Source organism: Rhinichthys klamathensis, unplaced genomic scaffold, assembly GCF_029890125.1.
Source record: "Rhinichthys klamathensis goyatoka isolate OS25496 unplaced genomic scaffold, OSU_Roscu_1.1 h1tg000102l_1, whole genome shotgun sequence".
Taxonomy (NCBI): domain Eukaryota; kingdom Metazoa; phylum Chordata; class Actinopteri; order Cypriniformes; family Leuciscidae; genus Rhinichthys; species Rhinichthys klamathensis.
This window is the reverse complement of record NW_026606641.1, coordinates 2,503,478-2,522,880: the sequence shown is the minus strand read 5'-3', so window position 1 is coordinate 2,522,880 and position 19,403 is coordinate 2,503,478.

Sequence of the window (19,403 nt, the reverse complement as noted above, 5' to 3'; positions counted from 1 at the left end):
GTCAAAACAGTCTTGGAGCGCTGAGGTAGCCCCCTCTGGCCAAGTTCTAATCCACTTCACAGACGGTTTGTTCCTCACCAGCAGTGGCCTGTAAGATGGCATTAGCATAACAGAAAGATGGTCCGAGTTTCCCAGATGGGGGTGTGGAACAGCTCTGTATGCGTGTTTAATCTTAGAATACACCTGGTCCAGAATGTTTTCTCCCCTGGTTGCAAAGTCCACATATTTATGAAAGTGTGGGAGTACTGTCTTCAATTTGGCCTGATTGAAATCGCCCGCAATTATACAGGCAGAGTCCGGGTTTGAGTCCTGCATTGAGCTCACAGATTGATACAATGTAGAAAGTGCGTCTTTTGTATTTGCACTGGGTGGTATGTACACGGCTGTAATAGTCACAGCTGAAAATTCTCTTGGCAAGTATACTGGACGGCATTTGACTGTTAGAAATTCTATGTCCTTGGAACAGTGTCTTGAGATGACTTTAACATTAGTGCACCAATTGTTTTTAATGAAAATTGCTACTCCACCACCTCGTAGCTTACCAGTGAGTGCGTGGCTTCTGTCTGCCCTGAATGTTGTTAGTCCATCCACCTGAACGGCGTTGTCTGGAACAGTGTGGTCAAGCCATGTCTCGGTGAGGACGATGGCGCTGCAATCTTTCACCATCCTATGTGTAATTAGATCCAATCTGAGGTAGTCCATTTTGTTTTCCAGAGAACGAACGTTGGAAAGTAGAATCGAAGGAAGTGCAGGTCTGTTCGGTTTAGCTTTTAGCCTTGCGCTAATGCCCGCTCGACTGCCTCGCTTTCTAGGTCTAGCACACCGCTTGCGACTCATGCTAGGTCTCTCACGCCGCTTGCGTCGCCTCCAACATCGGCCGGTGTCGGGGGAGGAGTCCGCTGCTTTGCAGGCTTCTGGGTCTTGCTGGTTTAAAATGCCCAGCTCGTCGAGTACTTTGTGTTCCGGAACAAACATAATTCCGGATAGATCGTTTAAAAAGTTTGAATTTCGTAGTCCAAGTAGTAGGCTTCTGTTGTAGACTTTTCTCATACAAGACTGGGACGATTCAGACGACACATTTAACATAAAACGCACATCGTTACTGGGAGCTGAAGTAGCCGCTGCCATATAGGGCGCCGCCAGGCCAGGCAATCTCGCAGAAGGTGAATGGTGTTTAGTGTTGTTGTCCTGGTCCTCCTAAAGTCCACCACCATCTCCTTCATCTTTATCACGTTTAACGAGTTCGTTTGCCTATAGAATCTTTAAGATATTAGGTTAAACTTATTTGGCTTGCTGTCCACTGGAGACAGCAGTCCACTGGAGACTCCAGACCCCCCCCCCCCCAGTGGCTAAATCTAGGACCTGATAATAAAAAGGGCAAGGTACCTAAGATGAAGGTGGAGTTTGGGGAGGTGGAGGGATACTGGAACAGCTGATGCTAGGGAGAGGTAAGCGGCTGCTTATATACTCAGGCTGTTGATTGAAAGATTAGATTGGCTCACTCCTCCCTAACTTACGTTTGGGAACTTCATTTAGGAGGAGGTGGTTTTTCCCACACCACAACACAAAGCGGTCAACCAGATCCCTGTACTCTGTCTCATCTCCACCGTTAATACACCCAAAAACTGCAGTCATCCGAGTATTTTTGGAGATTACAGGACTCTTGAGTTGTGCTGGAAGTCTGAAGTGTACAGTGTAACCCTTATTACGGGGTAGTAATAATGTACATAGGTGAAGTAGTCTAAAGTAGTCCTAGAGGTTATGTTTAATATGAATTTGGACCAGAATCAGAAAATGCTAAATTGTTAAGAGCCTGAGAATTGAACACCAATAAAAGAAATACCACACCAGAATGACAGTTTACAAAGCCTGTATTAAATGCACAGGGCTGGTACATACATACAAGAAAACATTTATGAAAAATAACAAACTAAAATAATAAAGTGCGCACAAAAACAAAACCCTTTTTTCCAGTTTCTTTGAACTCAGTTCGTCCTCGGTTCTACTTGCCTTTATTGACAAGAGTTCAGTTTTCACCGTTGGGGCCCTTTTTTCCAGTTGTGTCAGTGTTTGTCCTACCACCACAAAGATGAAGATGATCCTGGTAATCTGTCTAAAGTCAGAGTCACAAACACGTCTGGCTCGCCACCCAGCCACCCGGACTGGGAATCTTTGAATCTCTGGAAGAACGTCTGGATCTGTATCACTCCGTGGAATGGATCTCTGCACGATGTTTCCAACTCTTTACCAAAACCTGACCTATAAATAAGGCCAAATCATTTCTCTCAATTACCATTCAGTGAATAAATGGACTGCTACAGACTACTATAAAATACAATGAGAACTAGCATTGTTTGTTAGGTGTATGTAGCCCGTTTACAATCAAGTTCAGATGCCTTATCGTAACACTAGACTAGATTACAGTAAGTTTACTTGCCACTTCTTACCATTTGTAGGTCAGGTGGACCTCATCCACCACAATCCCCACGAGGTTGTCCAGAAACACTTTGCTGCACAACATCTCTCGTCATTTCTTGTTGAGGAGCCAGGATTCAGGACTGCCGATTATCAGCTGGCATCGACCGCTTCTAATTAATTCTTCGTTGTCAGTGCCAAGTTGTAGAGCTGAGAGTCCAAGCTTGGTTGCTTCTTTGACCTCCATGAGGGCTACCAATGGAGAAATAACCACTACCAGAGGGCTCTCGCTAAGACCCATTCATTTAGCCACCAACGGGGCAAGCTGGTATATCAGACTTTTGACGAATCCAGTCGGTAAGACAGCGATAACATATTTTTTAGATATGAAGGCTTCGAGTGTTGTTCTTTGCTCGGGTTTTAACAAAAAGGAAACGTTCAAATTGCTTAAAACATAGCTCGATAGCTGTTTCGAACGAGTGATGGCGGCGGCAGCCATCTTTGTAATGTACAAAATCTGCTTCACCGTCGCTGCGCTGTCATCATCGTGTAAAGCCCGCCTCAACGTCTGTGATTGCTGCCTCGATTTGAAAAGATTGGAAATGAGCTTGAATGGGCTCTTCGCCAGACTAACTTGCAGAGCGAATCTAAATTTGCTGGAAGTTCGTCTGGGTTTTCCCAGGCTAATTGGTTGACATTGAAGTCCACTATGTGGAGAAAAATCCTGGAATGTTTTCCTCAAAAACCTTAATTTCCTTTGAACTGAAGAAATAAAGACATAAACATCTTTGATGACATGGGGGTGAGTAAATTATCAGGAAATTTTAATTCTGAAGTGAACTAATCCTTTAAGTTGTTTAAATGAACGAATACTTCCAGAGTTGATCATACAAAAATAACAGGGGTTGATCATGTTAAAGTCATCATTCGGGTTTAAACTGCAGTTAGTACATCTATCAGAAGTTACTAGTCCCATTTTAAACATCTTGCGCTGTGTTATATGTGTTCTGTGTACAATTGTATACTGAATTAACTGGATGTTTATGTTTGTACTTAAGATAAAAGTGTTTCTGCAAACTGTTTTCCAAAATTCCTCATTTGTGTTGATATTGAGATCTTTTTCCCCATTGTTTAACTGGTGCTGCTATTGTTTTAGTATCTATAGATCATATTAAAGTGTATAATTTACTAAGTGTTTTTAATGAATTACTAATTGTGGTGATATATTTTATAATTGGGGGAGAAATATCTTTTGTGCAATATCTTTGTTTCCAATTGTTTTTAATAGAATTCCTGATTTGTAGGTAATAGTAATACTGTTCTTTTCCCAAGTTAAATTTCTGAGTTAATTCTATAAATGTAGCGAAGGTGTTGCCAGTAAACAGGTGATGTAGATGTGTGATACCTGTTTCACACATCTACATCAATTTAATATTGTTTAGCGGAATTTTGTTGATAGTAAAATCAGGATTATGCCATATAGGTGAGTTGATGTGTTGTCAGCTCATGTTTTGTCAATGTATTAATTTGCCACCAGGCAGTGAGAGTTGTTTTAATCGTTACATTCTTAAAAAGATTGTTCTGTTTGATTTTATTTTTAATTTTTTTTTGTGAGGGATGGGAGATCAGATATGGTTATTTATTTTCATTCTGTTTGTTCTAACTCTAGCCATGGGTTTTGGGGGCTGTCATCTTTGATCCATTTGCAAAAGTATTGTAGATGGGATGCTAGGTAATAGTATTGAAAATTTGGTGCTGCTAGACTGTCTTGAGCTTTATTTTGTTGAAGTGTTTGTAAACTAATTGTAGGATTCTTTTTTTTTCCCAGTAGAATTTGTTGATTATTTGATTTAATGATGTAAACCATTTCTTAATTGGTTGTACCGGAGTCATGGTGAATAGATAAAGGAGTTTTGGTAGAATACACATTTTAACTGTTGCAATACGACCTATAATGGAAAGCGGTAGGGTCATCCATCGAGTTAAATCATCTTCTATTGTTTTCAACAGTGGATTGAAATTGAGGTTAAACAAGTCAGAGAGGTTCTGGGATATGTTTATTCCTAAGTATGTAATATTATTAATTTTGAACAGTGTGTCTTGTATGCTCCTGTCATGTGGTTTCATATTCAGTGGTAAAATTGTTGATTTAGTCCAGTTTATGGAGTTGTCTGATATGATAGAATATTCATTGATGAGTTTAATTTGATGTTTTAGGAGTTTGTACAAATAGTAGTATGTCGTCTGCGTATAATGAAATTTTATGATTAGTGTTGTTTGATAAAACTCCAAAAATGTTATCATTCTGTCTTATTGCAGCAGCAAGAGGTTCTATAAATAAGGCGAAAAGTAATGGTGATAAGGGGCATCCTTGGCGAGTACCTCGCTGAAGTTGGAATGGTGATGATATTATGCCATTCGTTATAACAGATGCTAGTGGAGTATTATATAGTGTTTTAGTCCAGTGAATAAAGCAGTCTCCAAACCCCAATTTTTTAAGTGTCATATAAAGAAAGTACCAACTAACTTTATCAAAAGCTTTTTCTGCTTCTAGTGATATGAATATGGTCTTTTTTTTATTTTGATAACATAGGTTCATAATGTTGAATAATCGTCTGGTATTGTTTGATGACTGGAGTCCTTTGATGAAACCTTGTTTGGTCTGGATGGATGAGAGATGAAATTACTGTCAGTCAGTCAGTCAGTCATATTTATTTATAGAGCACATTTAAAAACAACAGCTGTTGGCCAAAGTGCTGTACAAAGTGTAAACAAGTATCCATAAAACATAAAACATACTGATTCAAGTCGTTTTAGCCAAAGCTGTTTTAGCTTACTGTATAGATGTTTATAAAATGCACGAAAAGTATCATTGATTTCTTGTAAGATGTGGAGTGTCTTTCCTTCTGGATTATTGATTACCGGGATAAGAGTCTTTTCTCTATTACGTTTGAGTAGATTAGCAAGATATTTACCTGATTTGTCATTATGTTCTAAATGTGTATGTCTTAGGCATTGTTTTTGGAATTCTATTATTTATTTTTTATTTATAATGTCTTCGTTTTCATCTTTTGTTTTATTTATTTCCCTTCATTGGGACTGTGAGAGTAATGTATTTTATTTTCTAAATCTTTTTCTCGACTTAGTTCTTTTTATATTTGTATGTAGAGTATGATATGATTTTTCCTCTTAATACAACTTTAGCTGTTTCCCAGAGAGTTGCAGCAGAGATGTCTGGTGTGTTGTTTGTTTCCATAAAGAATGCCCATTCCTTTTTAAAGTATTCATTAAACTCGTTGTCTTGTAATGAAGTATTCATCCTCCATCTAAATGATTTTTTTAGTATCATTCCTGTTAAATAGTTATAGTAATTGGTGCATGGTCAGAGATAATGATTGGGTGTATTGTTGTATTTAAAATGTCAGGGATGCTTGTTAAGAAATAATCAATACGTGAACTGCTGAAAAATAACTGTATTCTCTTGAGTTTGTAAGTCTCCAGCTATCGCCAAGACCAAGGTCAGTCATGTATTGTTTAATGGTTTCTGTAGATTGCCATGGTTTAAAATGTGATGGTGTATTCGATTTGTCTTAAGTTGGATCAATAACTATATTAAAGTCTCCTCCGATTATGATGGCTGATTGGGAAAAGTTGGCTATTGAGGAGAAAAAAATATGGAAAAATTGGGGGTCATCTGTGATTGGTCCGTAGAAATTAGCAATGGTCAGTATTTTATTGTGAAAGGCTATATTGATAATAACATATCGTCCTTCTGGATCACATATGGTTGAGTGATTAATAACTGTTATGTTTTTATTGATTAATATAGCTAGACCTCTTTTCTTTGAGATGTAGGATGCAGAGTATATTTGTGTTAATTGTGTATTTGTTAATTTCTTGTGTTCTAATTCCAAAAGATGCATTTCTTGCAATAAACATATCTGCCTTGAGCTTTTTAATGTGGTTTAAAATCATAATATCAGGCCTGAGGCTGGGCCACTAATGAGTTTGTTCCATCATTGGAACCCTTCTGTGGGTCCGGCGACGGGCTTGGTAGTGAGTCGCAGGACCTGTGGCCTCCTCAATCTGCCAAGGTTGCTGGACTCCTCCTGTTAAAAAGGAATAGGCTGAGCTACAGTTCCCTAGTGCACAGAAAAATATCCAGGTGTCACAGGCTATTTCCTAGAAAGCCTCCCTTGTGGATGTCTTCTGGGCATTGTTAGGGCCTGCTCACATTTCGCATCTTTTGCGCGCTCAAGTTCGTTATTTCAAATGTAGGCGCGTGGTATGCGCGCTCATAATGGAAGCGACGCGCTCGTTTTTTCCAAGTGCGTCCGCCCCGCATCAAGATAAAAACATCTCAACTTTTCAGAATGCCGCAAGCGCACCATAAGCGCACCGTAGGTCACGTGACAAGAACCAACCGGAGTGCAACTGCCTTAGCGCTTTGGAAAAAGGAGAACGCGGCGCGCCCAGCATTTTCTACGCGTTTTTAGGCGCTATATGTGAATGACGCCTTAGGCCGGATTGGAAAAAACGAGCTTGGAAAAAACTAGCGCGTCGCACCGCGACCGCGTCGCTTCCATTATGAGCGTGCATACCGCGTGCCTACATTTGAAATAACGAACTTGAGCGCGCAAAAGACGCGATATGTGAGCAGGCCCTTAGGCATCCTCTCTCTTACACAGTACATTTGTCAGAGTAAAATTTACTCAAATTGAAGAAAATGTTACTCTATGCCAGATAACATTTGGTCCCTCTCTGAAAAGAGTAAAAGTTACTCTTTTGATAGAGCAGTTTTTCCAGAGTTAATTATACTCAATTTAGTGATACAATTTTACTCTTTCCTACGATATTTAACTCTATTTAGTGTTTTTTTAAATCAACTCTCATGCTATTTTACTCAGTTCAGAGCTACAAGAAAATGACTTGTACTTACTTTTTAACTCTGTTCAGGGGAACTTAAAATTTACTCTGCCCCATTTTACTTCCCCTCCAGAGTTTTTTATCATCAATTATGAGTAAACAATAAAGAATAAGTTATTCTTCTGAATTACACCATTCATGTTTTACCCTCAAAAAGTCATAAAAATATAAATGAAAAACTTGCTTTTCAGTCTGAAAATAAAATCAGCAACTGTATACTCATGTCTCAAAATTTTATTTTTCAAGCACCTGTTTAAACAATGTTGCACTTACACTCAATTCACTGCTGTGATAAAAAAACCCCGAAAACAATACTAAAATAAATAAAAAAATCTAGCACCTGTTTAATTCACTTTTGATCATAAAATAAATAATGAAAACAATAATACTAAAATAATAGAAAAATTGTGATAGTGATAATGTAAGAGGAGAGATGAAGAATTACATGAAACAATATGGTACAATAAACAAATCAGAATCACAACCATAAGACATAAGAATGTCAAACAACTTGTGGTGCAAAATATCCCTAATCTCCAAAACAGAAGGTGCTTCTGTGGTATGTGCAACTTTGTAAGCATGGATCTGTTCAGCTAAACAAAACGTTTTTAGCGCAGTAGTAATCAAAAGGACCTGCTCATCTTTGATAACAATATTCTGGATTACATGAAATACAGGCATGTCATTTTGAACTTGAACACAAACCGCTAACCCTAACCGGTAAGTATTTCCACAGCGCTTGACCCATTTCACATTTAGTCTACATAGGTACATTAAGTTTCTCAGCAATCTCAGCACCAACTTCCATTTCATTCAAAGGAGCCATTTTCCCAGGACCTAATTTCATGTCATTTGGATCAAATGTTTGCCAAATGTGGTGCCAATTTCGGCACTGGTGTTTTTTTTTTGCTAATGTTTTCGTTATGTTTTTAAAACTTTTCAACTGTTTTTAAAAAAGTTATGCTTTGCTTCGTAACGCATGCACCAACGATGTAGCAGTGATCCAATTTTCTGCATACAACTGGGTAATGCACCATAAAATGATGCTTTGGCAACAAGTTCTTATCAGGAAACAAATGCTTAAACAAACTGTGATGCTCTGCAATCAGGTGTTTCAAATAAATAGTGATACCAGTGGATAAAAGAAAACACTATATTGACTATCTGAAGCAATAAAATAAACAAATACCAGTGCTGATCATTAGGACAGACAAGATCTCCAAACATAATGGGTAGATGACACAGTAAAGACCAGCTCTGAGTAGCATTTAAGCCCAAATCATTTGAACCCTCTCTTAATGCTACACCAGGAGGTTTGTTTTTTTGTTCCAAGAAGCCATAGTTGAAACTCTGAATTCTTCTGTGTACTTCTGCTGATGTGGTGTAATTGTCAATCAGGTGCTGAATTAGTAATTTCATCTCATATTGTGCAACACCCTCTAATATATCATGCATTATATCAACGGAAAAAATTGCAGTGGTGTGGAAATATTGCAACGAATTTAAAAGGCAAGACTTTTTTACTCCCATTACATAAGGTAGACTGGGATTGCTCTGCATAATCTGACAGTGTTCAGCATGAAGTTCTTTAGTTCACACTGACATATTTGGACTATCTTCACTGAACTCTTCTTTCTCTAGTAGGCAAAAGCGGCAACAGTACCTAGCACTGAATGATTCTACAAAACCAAATAAAGAATGGACACCAAGGCTGTCACCAGTAACTTGGACAATGGTTCAACAAACTTTATGATCAAATAAAGGAATCTGAATTCCATTGGTTTCCAGTGTTGAGATATCCTGGACAAGCGGCTCTCGTTTTTTATCAAACCCATACATTTTGATATATTGTGCATGAAATAAAGCGACTAAATGGATATTTAATAAACTCAAATTGTATTTAGGGGAAATATTTCTAAGGGTAAAATAGATAGCTCCTAATTTATGTATTCCCTTTTTTGATTCAAGGGGGTTTGAGCATTCGAATTCATAAAAAAAAAGCCAGATCTGAACAGCATGTCTTTGTTTTGAGAAGAGCGCATGATTGTTAAAGAATTCTCCATCGTGTATGTCATAAAGAAAATTTGGTCTTTGTTGTGAATCTCTCGTCATCATATTGTCACGAGTGCCTTGGATGCTGGTACCGGTCTGTGAAAGAATGAAAACACATTAGTGCCAATGTGACTTAAAAGTTCTCAATAAAACTCAATATACACCATGAATAAAATATACAGTGATGTCTTTCACCAAAGTTTCTTTATTACATACTTCCAACAGATTGTAGAAATTTTTTCTAAGTAGAAAAGAATAGCACAAGAACAACAATTTGGAGGACAGGTGATCTATAAGAACCTGTCTGAGAAATAAGCAAGTTCAAGGTCACACAGTATGAACTAGTGTCATTTGATCTGCTTCATCAGTAGCTTCACCTTGATGAATTTCACAAGACAATCACATGCTTTTCTCGCTGAGATCTTTCCCGGCCTTTTGTGGCCTTGACTTGAGGGTGGCAAAAGGTGAACCAGCATCAGAATGGAAGACATGTCGCTGTCCCAACCTGGAAACAAGGAAAACAAAATAAACACATTAGTTTTAGGTTTTTAGGTAGAAGGGGTTGAACATACCCTCCTACTCAGTTGAACGTCTCAGGTTACGACTGTAACCACAGTTCCCTGAGAAAGGGAACGAGACGATGCGTCAACGACGCTTTGGGAACGCCCCCAGCGTGAATGCGTCTGAAGCATCTATGTCAACTAGTCCAATGGAAAGAATGAGCGTCATGGGCGGGTGACGTCATGACCAGGAAGAGATAAAAGCACATTCGGTGCAAACCGGCATTAGCTTCGAAAATTGCCGAAGCAAGCCGATCACAGGGATGCAGGAAGTATGGCAGGGTGACGCATCGTCTCGTTCCCTTTCTCAGGGAACTATGGTTACAGTTGTAACCTGAGACGTTACCTTTCGAGGGAACTCGCGATGCGTCAACGACGGTTTGGGAACGAGAATACCCAAACTTCCAAGTACCTGAGTGTCAGCCTGTTGTACGCTAAGCACCTGAGAACCTGGGGCAGCATCCAGGTCCAAGCTGTAACACCTCACGAACGTGAGCGGTGAGGACCAGCCAGCCGCGTCACAAACGTCTTGGAGAGAAACCCCAAATAATAAGGCTTTAGAGGCCGTCATACTCCTCGTGGAATGAGCTCTGACCGCCAAAGGACACGGCTGGTCAGAGTATTCGTACGCAAGTGAAATAGCCTCGACTAGCCACTTACTGACTATCTGCTTAGAAGCAGGAAGACCTTTCTTGGGTGATCCAAAGCAAACAAATAGCTTGTCGGATTTTCTCCACGGAGAAGTCCAATGAACATGAGTGCTCGCACTGGACACAAGAGGTTCAGCTTTTTCTAGTCCGAAGAGGTAAAAGGAGGAGGACAGAAAGCCTGCAGCACAATAGGCCTCGGAATCATGGTCGGCACCTTAGGGACGTACCCCTGTTTTGGGTATAAGAATGCCTTGACCATCCCCGGGGCAAACTCAAGGCAAGTGGGGGAAACCGAAAGGGCCTGAAGGTCTCCAACTCTTTTGAGGGACGAAATAGCTAGCAGAAAGATGGTCTTAAGAGTACGAAATTTTTCTGAAACCGACTCTAAGGGCTCGAATGGAGCCCTAGAAAGGCCTTCTAGAACTATTGCAAGGTCCCAAGCTGGCACCCTAGTGCGAGTTGCAGGCCTCAGCCTCAATGTGCCACGAAGGAAACGTGTAATCAGGGGGTCACGACCCAACGATGTACCACCCACCAGGGCGTGGAAAGCCGCAATGGCCGCCACGTAGACCTTGAGCGTGGAAGGACATAGACCTGACGTAAAGCGCTCTTGCAGGAACTCGAGTACTGTGTTTACTGAACAGTTAACTGGATCCCACTGATGCTGGTGACACCACAAAGAAAAAACTCTCCATTTAAGTGCATAAAGTTTCCTCGTAGCGGGAGCTCTGGAGCTTAGAATGGTCTCAACAACCTTAGTTGAGAGACAACTCTCTATGAGTTGGGCCCCCTCAGAGGCCAAACCCACAGATTCCGGGGGTGAAATATTGTGCCCCCGCCCTGAGACAGAAGGTCTCTCCTGATCGGGATCTCCCAGGGAGGACCGTCTAGAAGATGAATCAGGTCCGCAAACCAGATTCGACTCGGCCAGCGTGGTGCTACTAGCAGTAGGCTTAATCCGTACTAGCGGATTCACTCCAGAAATCCTGAGAGCAGAGCAACAGGGGGAAATGCGTACGACGTAACCTCGGCCACGTCTGCACCATAGCATCCAGCCTGAGGGGGGCTGTGTGAGTAAGGGAGAACCAAAGTGGACAGTGCGTCGTATGCTGAGACGCAAACAGATCCACCTCTGCTTGGCCGTAAAACTCCCGAATTTTCTCCACCGACTCGGGGTGGAGTCTCCAGTCCCCTGGCCTCAGCTCCTGCCTCGACAGGACGTCTGCTCCAATATTCTTGTCCCCCGGAATATACGCTGCCCTCAGGGAGAGTACCTTCCCCAGGGACCATAGGAGGACCTGGTGCGCCAACTTGCATAGTGGACGCGAACGCAGACCCCCCTGATGGTTCAGATAAGAGACCACCGATGTGTTGTCTGTCCGGACGAGCACATGATGGCCCTTAGATCTGGGAGGAAATGTCTCAACGCATTGAAGACAGCCATCATCTGCAGGCAATTTATGTGCCAAGAGAGATGATGACTCCTCCACAGACCCTGAGCCGAGCGGCCTTCCATTACCGCACCCCAGCCGGTGAGGGAAGCATCTGTCGAGATAGCAACTCGATGGCAAAGAGCTCCCAACACCGGACCCTGGGTTAAGAACCAGTGTTTCCTCCATATAACCAAGGCGCGGAGGCACCGCCGCGTGATCTTGATCATACGAAGTGGGTTTCCTCTCGGGGAGAACCCTCTGCTCCTGAGCCACCACTGCAAAGGTCTCATGTACAGCAGGCCAAAGGGTATCACATTGGACGATGCTGCCATGAGGCCTAACAGTCTCTCGAACTGTTTCACAGTGCGTGACTGGCCTCTCTCTCTGACACCTCTCTCTCTTTTCATATAGATTACATAAACAGAGAATATTTGTTTTTGTTATGAGTTAGATCATTTAAAAGTACACACTTAAATGATTATAAAGACATAGCTCATGCCTGGGTGAATAGTATTCACTGAGTTTTGTTTAAGTTTAGAGACGTGCTCCAGAAAAAAGTTCACGGTGATGGAGAGCAAGAAAGCACAACCTGTTTATTTTCTTTATTTTACAAAAGCACAATGTTTTATTTTGATTGTAAGTGGACACATAAAAAAGAAGACATTTGACAGTTTATTTTTTTCATATTTCTTAAGTCTGTATGACCGAGCAAAACACGCCGGCAAATTTGCCGACCCCAGAGGGGGTCGTTCCCCATTGAGCCTTCTAAGAATGCGGCTATGCGATTCGTTGTCGCTTGGCTCCTGCTGAAGTTCAGTGATTTTCATCACACTCAGGTATTGAGCAGAAATGCTCCTGAATCTCAGTGAAATTCATCACACTCAGGTGTTGAGCAGAAATGCTCCTGAAGCTCAGTGAATTTTATCACACTCAGGTGTTGAGCAGAGATGCTCCTGAAGCTCAGTGATCTTCACACTAGTGTTGAGCAGTGCTCCGTCTTGTGCGCGCATGTCGCTTGCACCTACTGTGCTAAGTCAGGAGTGAAGCAAGTCTTGATAGTTGCCCCTTTTTGGCCCAACCAGACCTAGTTCCACTCAACAGCCTTCCTGATTTCCCCTGAATACATTTCAGGGACGGGGCATGATGGCACCCGCGTTCAAAAACTGGACGCGGAGGTTCAGGTGGCTACCACAGGAATATGTGGTAGTTACCATCACTTCTGCAAGCACCCCCTAAAAAGAGGCAGTTGTGCTTCACTAATTAGAAGTGGAACCTATTCATTAAATTAGTCTTCTATCCATGAGGAGATCCTGAGAGCGTTCAGTCATTTCAGTGCTCTCTTTCCTGCAAGATGGGTTGGAGTAGGCTGTTCCTTCACCCTCAATATGATGATGCACATCATGATGCAGAAGCATGGGAAGCACGTCCTGATCGTCATGTTCCTGAGGGAGCAAGGGAAATCCCTGCGCCCCTCTTTATCCTCTTGGGCCTATATCTGGTGCTACTGCACTGCAGAGACCACCCCTGAGCCACTGCAGGCAGTGAGTTAAAAATTCTGTGTTAAACAGTTCTCCTGCTCACATGGTCTCTACTAGAGGGTAGGGACTTTCTCGCTTTCAGTCAACGAGTTGTGCCTGGAATTCGGGCCGGCTACTCTCATGAGCTGAGACCATGGCCTGGATATGTGCCCAAGGTTCCTACCTCTCCCTAAGAGGGACCAAGTGGTGACTGCAAGCGCTGCCTGGTGGAGGCAGACCCAGCCCTGGCTTTTCTCTGTCCGTCCGCTCCATTGCGGTTTTACTTGCACAGAATGCAAAGCCTGGACCTCAGACCGGCTCTTGTCTGTTACGGAAACCAGCAGAAGGGAAGGCTGTTTCCAAGCAGAGGTTGGCACACTACGGTGGTTGCCTTAATTTTGGTGAGAACGTTTTCCCAAGGTGCACGTGCCCACCTGGGTGGTGAGCTCCTCCTAAGTGAGGGTATTGCTCCCTCCTAGGCGTTGACACAGAGTGCCTTGCTAACAGATGTTAAGTAGAGTTGGGGGTTGGGCGATACCCATCATGTTCGCTAGAAATCTAGCCTACGTGTCGAACCGCTGCTTCCCGTGGGCTCCCTTCACATGAAGCCAGTTTCAATGTAAGGTTTGTTGTGTCGGCTTGCTGCGCCATTCCCCTCCTATGGACTGGATACGTGCGCAATTCTTGCTCCAGTTGAGTTCCCCTTTTTAGCCGAATCCTGTCGAGTTCCTCCATACCCTCCGGCTTTTGTCTAGGCACTGGAAGGTGGCAGCTTTAGTCAACTACGTCTGACGTTCTCGACTGAAAGGGAACGTCCTGGTTGCGTATGCAACCTACCGTTCCCTGAAGGTGGTGGTCCAGCGGTAGTGGCAAGGGGACTACTCCTTCAGGGAACGGAGGGCGTATTCCCCTTGCCACAACCGCTGGACCACTGCTGACTCCGAGTTAAGCTCGGCTCCTCAGCGAAAAGCAACTAGTGCGTGCATCCACTTCCGTATTTATACCCGCGCCGTCATCACACATGCCAATTCCCAATAGTACTTGAAGACGATTGGCTCCCTGGCGTGATCCCCATTCAGTCGACGTCGTCTACGTCCTCCGTTTCCTCCTTTAGGGAACGGTGGGTTGCATACGTAACCAGGACGTTTTCCAGGTTTTAGGTATGTCCACTGTAGAAATATATGTTAGAGGTTCAGTTATGATAGGTGCACCTACTTTAAAAAAGAAGGGATCTAGGGTATCTAGACCAGCAGGGTTGTTTGGGTAAAGTTTATGTAATTCAAACCAAACCTGTGACTTAGTAACTGGTTGCAGAGAAAAACTAAAAGGTAATGTAGTTTGAGCAATTTTTGTATGTCTTAATGTTTTTGTTCTGTTTTTTATACTCTGCCTAGCGACATGATTCTCAAATAAATGACTCGCTTTTATAAAATGTTTGTTTAAAAGATCCACTAATTTAGCTTTGTCTGTAATAAAAATATCTTAATTTTTAAGTGAGGCAGGTCCTTGTGTTACTAAAAAAATATTCTCTAGGTCTTTAACAGTATTCCAGAATGTTCTTGAATTTGAGGAATTATTAGAGAATTGTTTTTTTTATAATAGTCTGATTTAGCTTTTTGGGCGCTTGAGTACACATATTCCGATGTTGTCTAAAAGAAATCCAATCAGTTTCAGATTTTGAGCAACATGCTTTACTGCAAAGCACATTTTTCTGATGTTGTAGAGTAACTAGGTCACGATTTATCCATGGACTAGAGCGATCTTTTTGCTGAACAGGTTTTAAAGGGGCATATTTATAGTACTAAATATTTATATTTATAGTACATAGTACTAAAGGACTGGCAAAAATAAGACCAAGCTTCTTCAACAGTGGAGATTAGAATTACTTTATGTAAGTCCGTAGCAGCTAAATCATGTAAGCTTGCTCATTAAAATTTTTAAAATAACGTTTCAGTCGAGTTACACTAGATTGCCTAGGCGTACACTTTTTCCGGACACATGCTACCAAGCAATGATCAAGATATCGATCTGGGGTATTTGTTAAAATTACATCTAAAAGACTAGCATTTCCTAAACATTTACTATCATAACTAATAGATTTACTATTAAAGAGTCAAATTGGAGCAAAACACGATCAGGAGGATTTAGCATATTCCAGTTTAAATCACCCAATAATACAAATTCAGAAGTAATATAAGAACTAAGGACTGATCCTAGAGTTGTTAAAACACAGGAGCTGATGGAGGACGATAGCAGCCTGCAACTGTTATTGAACTACTGGCAAGTTTTAGATTTAAAATCAAAAGTTCAAATTGTTTTGGGATCGATTTAGATACATTTTTTGTGCATTGAAGGTAACCCTTTACAAAAACAGCAACTCCCCCACCTTTAGATGATCTATCATGGCGGAAGATACTATATCCAGCCATATTAATTAATGAGTCGTCAATGCTCTTCTTTAACCATGTCTCCGTAATAACTAATACATCAGGTTTTGAGCTTTCTACCCATAATTTAAGTTGATCTAGTTTTGGTATAATACTCCTTGTGTTTATAAGCAAAAAAACAAGATTCTTACGAGAACAGAATTGTTCAAAATGCATGTCTGAGTTCAGTGTAGTTGTATAAGTTGAGGGAGATGAAGGACACAATACACAATACATGAACATTTCCAGACATAATCAATCATAAAACAATCAAAGCACGACCACGTGAGGATATGTTTTTACAGTGATATTTGGTAGTATTTTCCTTAAAATTATCAGAAGGCATAATTATCATATTTCTTAACTGCATCAAATAGCTCGAAGAAGAAGCAGAAGAAATAAGAATTGTTTGCATTGTATTATAGAGAACCTGGGAAACCAAAATGAATTGTGGATTGAAATTTTTTTAGTATATTTCTGTACAAGAAAATGATCTACTCTTATATACATCCTGTCATGATTCTGCCCTCGTGTCCTTAATTTTCTCTAGTCTTGAGGCAGGATCATGACAGACCCATGGTTTGTGTGCAAGCACATGGACTTTTGTTTGGGCCATGTGCTTGTGTTATCTCCTTACTTAACCCTGCCCTCTTGTTCTCCTCGTTAGTCATTATTGTTTCATCTGTGTCACCTGCTGTCATTATCAGTTTCTCCCATTTAATCCCCTTGTGTTTGCTGTCCTGTGCTGGTTCATTATCTTACCTTTATCATTCCTTGTGAGTATCCTGTCAAGTGTATTGTCTAGAGAAAGTTCTGATTCCGTATTTGCTGTTTGTTTATCGTCTAGTTATCTGACAAGTCTTAGTCTAGTTTAGTCACTCCTTGTCCTGTCCATGTTTTGCTCCCTCGTGGGTTTTTGTTTTCCCTAGTTTTGTCCTTTAATAAACTGTCTGTCAAGCATCCTGTCTGCGTTTGGGTTCATCTCTGTAATTCATAACACATCCAATGTGTTTAAACTCATAGAGGTATGTGGAAAATAGCACATTTCAGAATGTACCAGAAACGGACAGATTAATACTAATGAAATTGAATAGATTATAAGGCACTTTATAAGATGTACTTTGCAAACTAAGCATTTTAAAAAGAAATAATTAAATATATGCGAATCCCCAACGAAAAAGTGAGTTTGTTGTTAATGTTATTAGAAAGTTAGCATGTGTTACCAGACACACACCGTCATCTCCAGATGAAAACAGTAAGACGTAGTCCTGGTTGACGCCCCTATCGTGCTCTGCGTCTTGGATAGACCAGCGGCGCAGGATGGAAGGAGTAGAATGTAGACCCAGCAGTGGGGGATGGGGTATTGTTCTCTGATGGCTTGTTGCATGTCAAGACAAAGTCTAATTTCAGAATTGGCTTTTGGAACACTGGATTAACCCATGGAGTAGGCCCATTCACTTCTTCAATAATGTCCATTTCTAAGAGTTCCTTTATCTTTTCTTCCACAGGACCCCTTAAATTAAATGGAATACACCTTAACCTGTTAAGCTTCAAGCCCACTTTTGAAAAATCCCCAGAAATGACATACCCAAACTAAAACAGATACAGTTCATGAACCCTTTGCACTAAAAGCACAAATATGATCTCATTTGAAAGCTGACACTTGGTTGTTTATTGTAAATGTAGAATTAATTATTGTCATAATGAAAAAAACAATTTTAAATAGCTTCAAAGTTCTGTAAAGTTATTAGAAATTTATTTTTATGAAACATCTTCATGAAAATAAAATTGAAGTTGGCCCTGGAGCAATCTAGAAATGCACTGCAGCTAAAGCCACATGTCTGACCATTTTATATTTAAAATCTGAAAATGATAAGTATAAAGCTCTGTATTTAGTTAAATGTTTTTCAAGATCATGTCAAATTACTTTATTTTGATTAGACTCTATTAGCAAACTGATGTTTAGTCATCTTCTGAGTCATCTATTCAGTCTATTGTCTCTATTGTTTTGTGGTGCCCCATTCAGTCTCAGTCTCCCCTGCACACATTTACACCTCTCCAGACTGGTTATTATGGCTCTAAATATGCATTTCTTTTGTCTGCATTATAGCTACTAACGACTGGCTATTCACAAGCTATTCATAGGGTTTCAAACCCTAATTTCTTTTATCAAAGTTCTCACTAAATATTTGAAACTGGTATCAAATGCACTGAAACATTTCAGTAAGCATTCCTATTTAGAAAAAAATCATAAAACAATAACTGCTCGTGGCAGGTGCGCCTGGGCTCGCTAGCATGTTAGCTTAGCACACCATCAATACACGACCATTTATGAGATTAAAACTATGTTTGCGCTCCAAACTCACTATATAACGCAAGTCTAGTGTTTTAAATAATCTTCTGTGATCTAACTTGGCTTCAGATAAAAAAAAAAATCAGACAGAAAATGTATTATTTAGTGTTCTGAACGATGATGAAATCTATATCGATTAGCATTACATTATAAATATAATCTATTATTATGAAATACCTGGCATGGCTTGAAGAACACAGGTAACTCAAATATCATTGCAATCATGTTTATTGTCTTCAAAACATCTTTATCTGCATGTTACAGCGATCTCTGTACTTTCTGTATCACTCAGTGACGTCCTGGAATGTCACATGACTATGGGTCTTCTTCATGATCCATATATGGACTTTTATTGGACATAATAGCGCCCCCATGCTATTGGTATGAATGGAAAACACAGCACATCTCAGTAAGAAGCGATCATTATGATTACATCGACGCATTTAGGTATAAATTCAATAAATATTATTCCTGTCTATAGAAATATGATTTGAATCTATGAGAATATATCAATATTTCTCCACATCTGCACATTGTTGAGCTAAAAGCCCTCAGGGACGTTGTTTTGTGAATCGCTATCATGACGACAGCACGGAGTGTTTTTTATGAATGGACCAGCTGACGCTCATAATTCATATTAAAGGTATCGACTCGTTTTTTTCATTTCATAACTCCTGACACAAATTAAGACATAACTGTCACTATAAGTTTCTCAGAATACAATAGTGGTCAAATACTGAATCTTGAGTCTTATATCTTTTTAATGATGTATAGTTTTTCAAGGTATAACATTAAATCTGATAGTATATTTGAACTAAATAAAAAAAAAAACGCTTCAGTGCGCCGACGCTCTGGAGAAGGTTAAGAGGTTAAAGGCTGGGCCACTGGCTGAATCTTTGGGTCTATGTGTAAACTGATCTGTTTGGTTTTCAGCTTACCAACTCCTTGAAAGACTTCTGGGTATTGTGAATGGAGCGACTGTCCGTGCTCTTAGGCAGGAGTGTAGGAGGGCTGAACTCAAATGGGTTAAAGATAAATTACAAGTCTCTTATGAGATTTTGAAGAACTGTT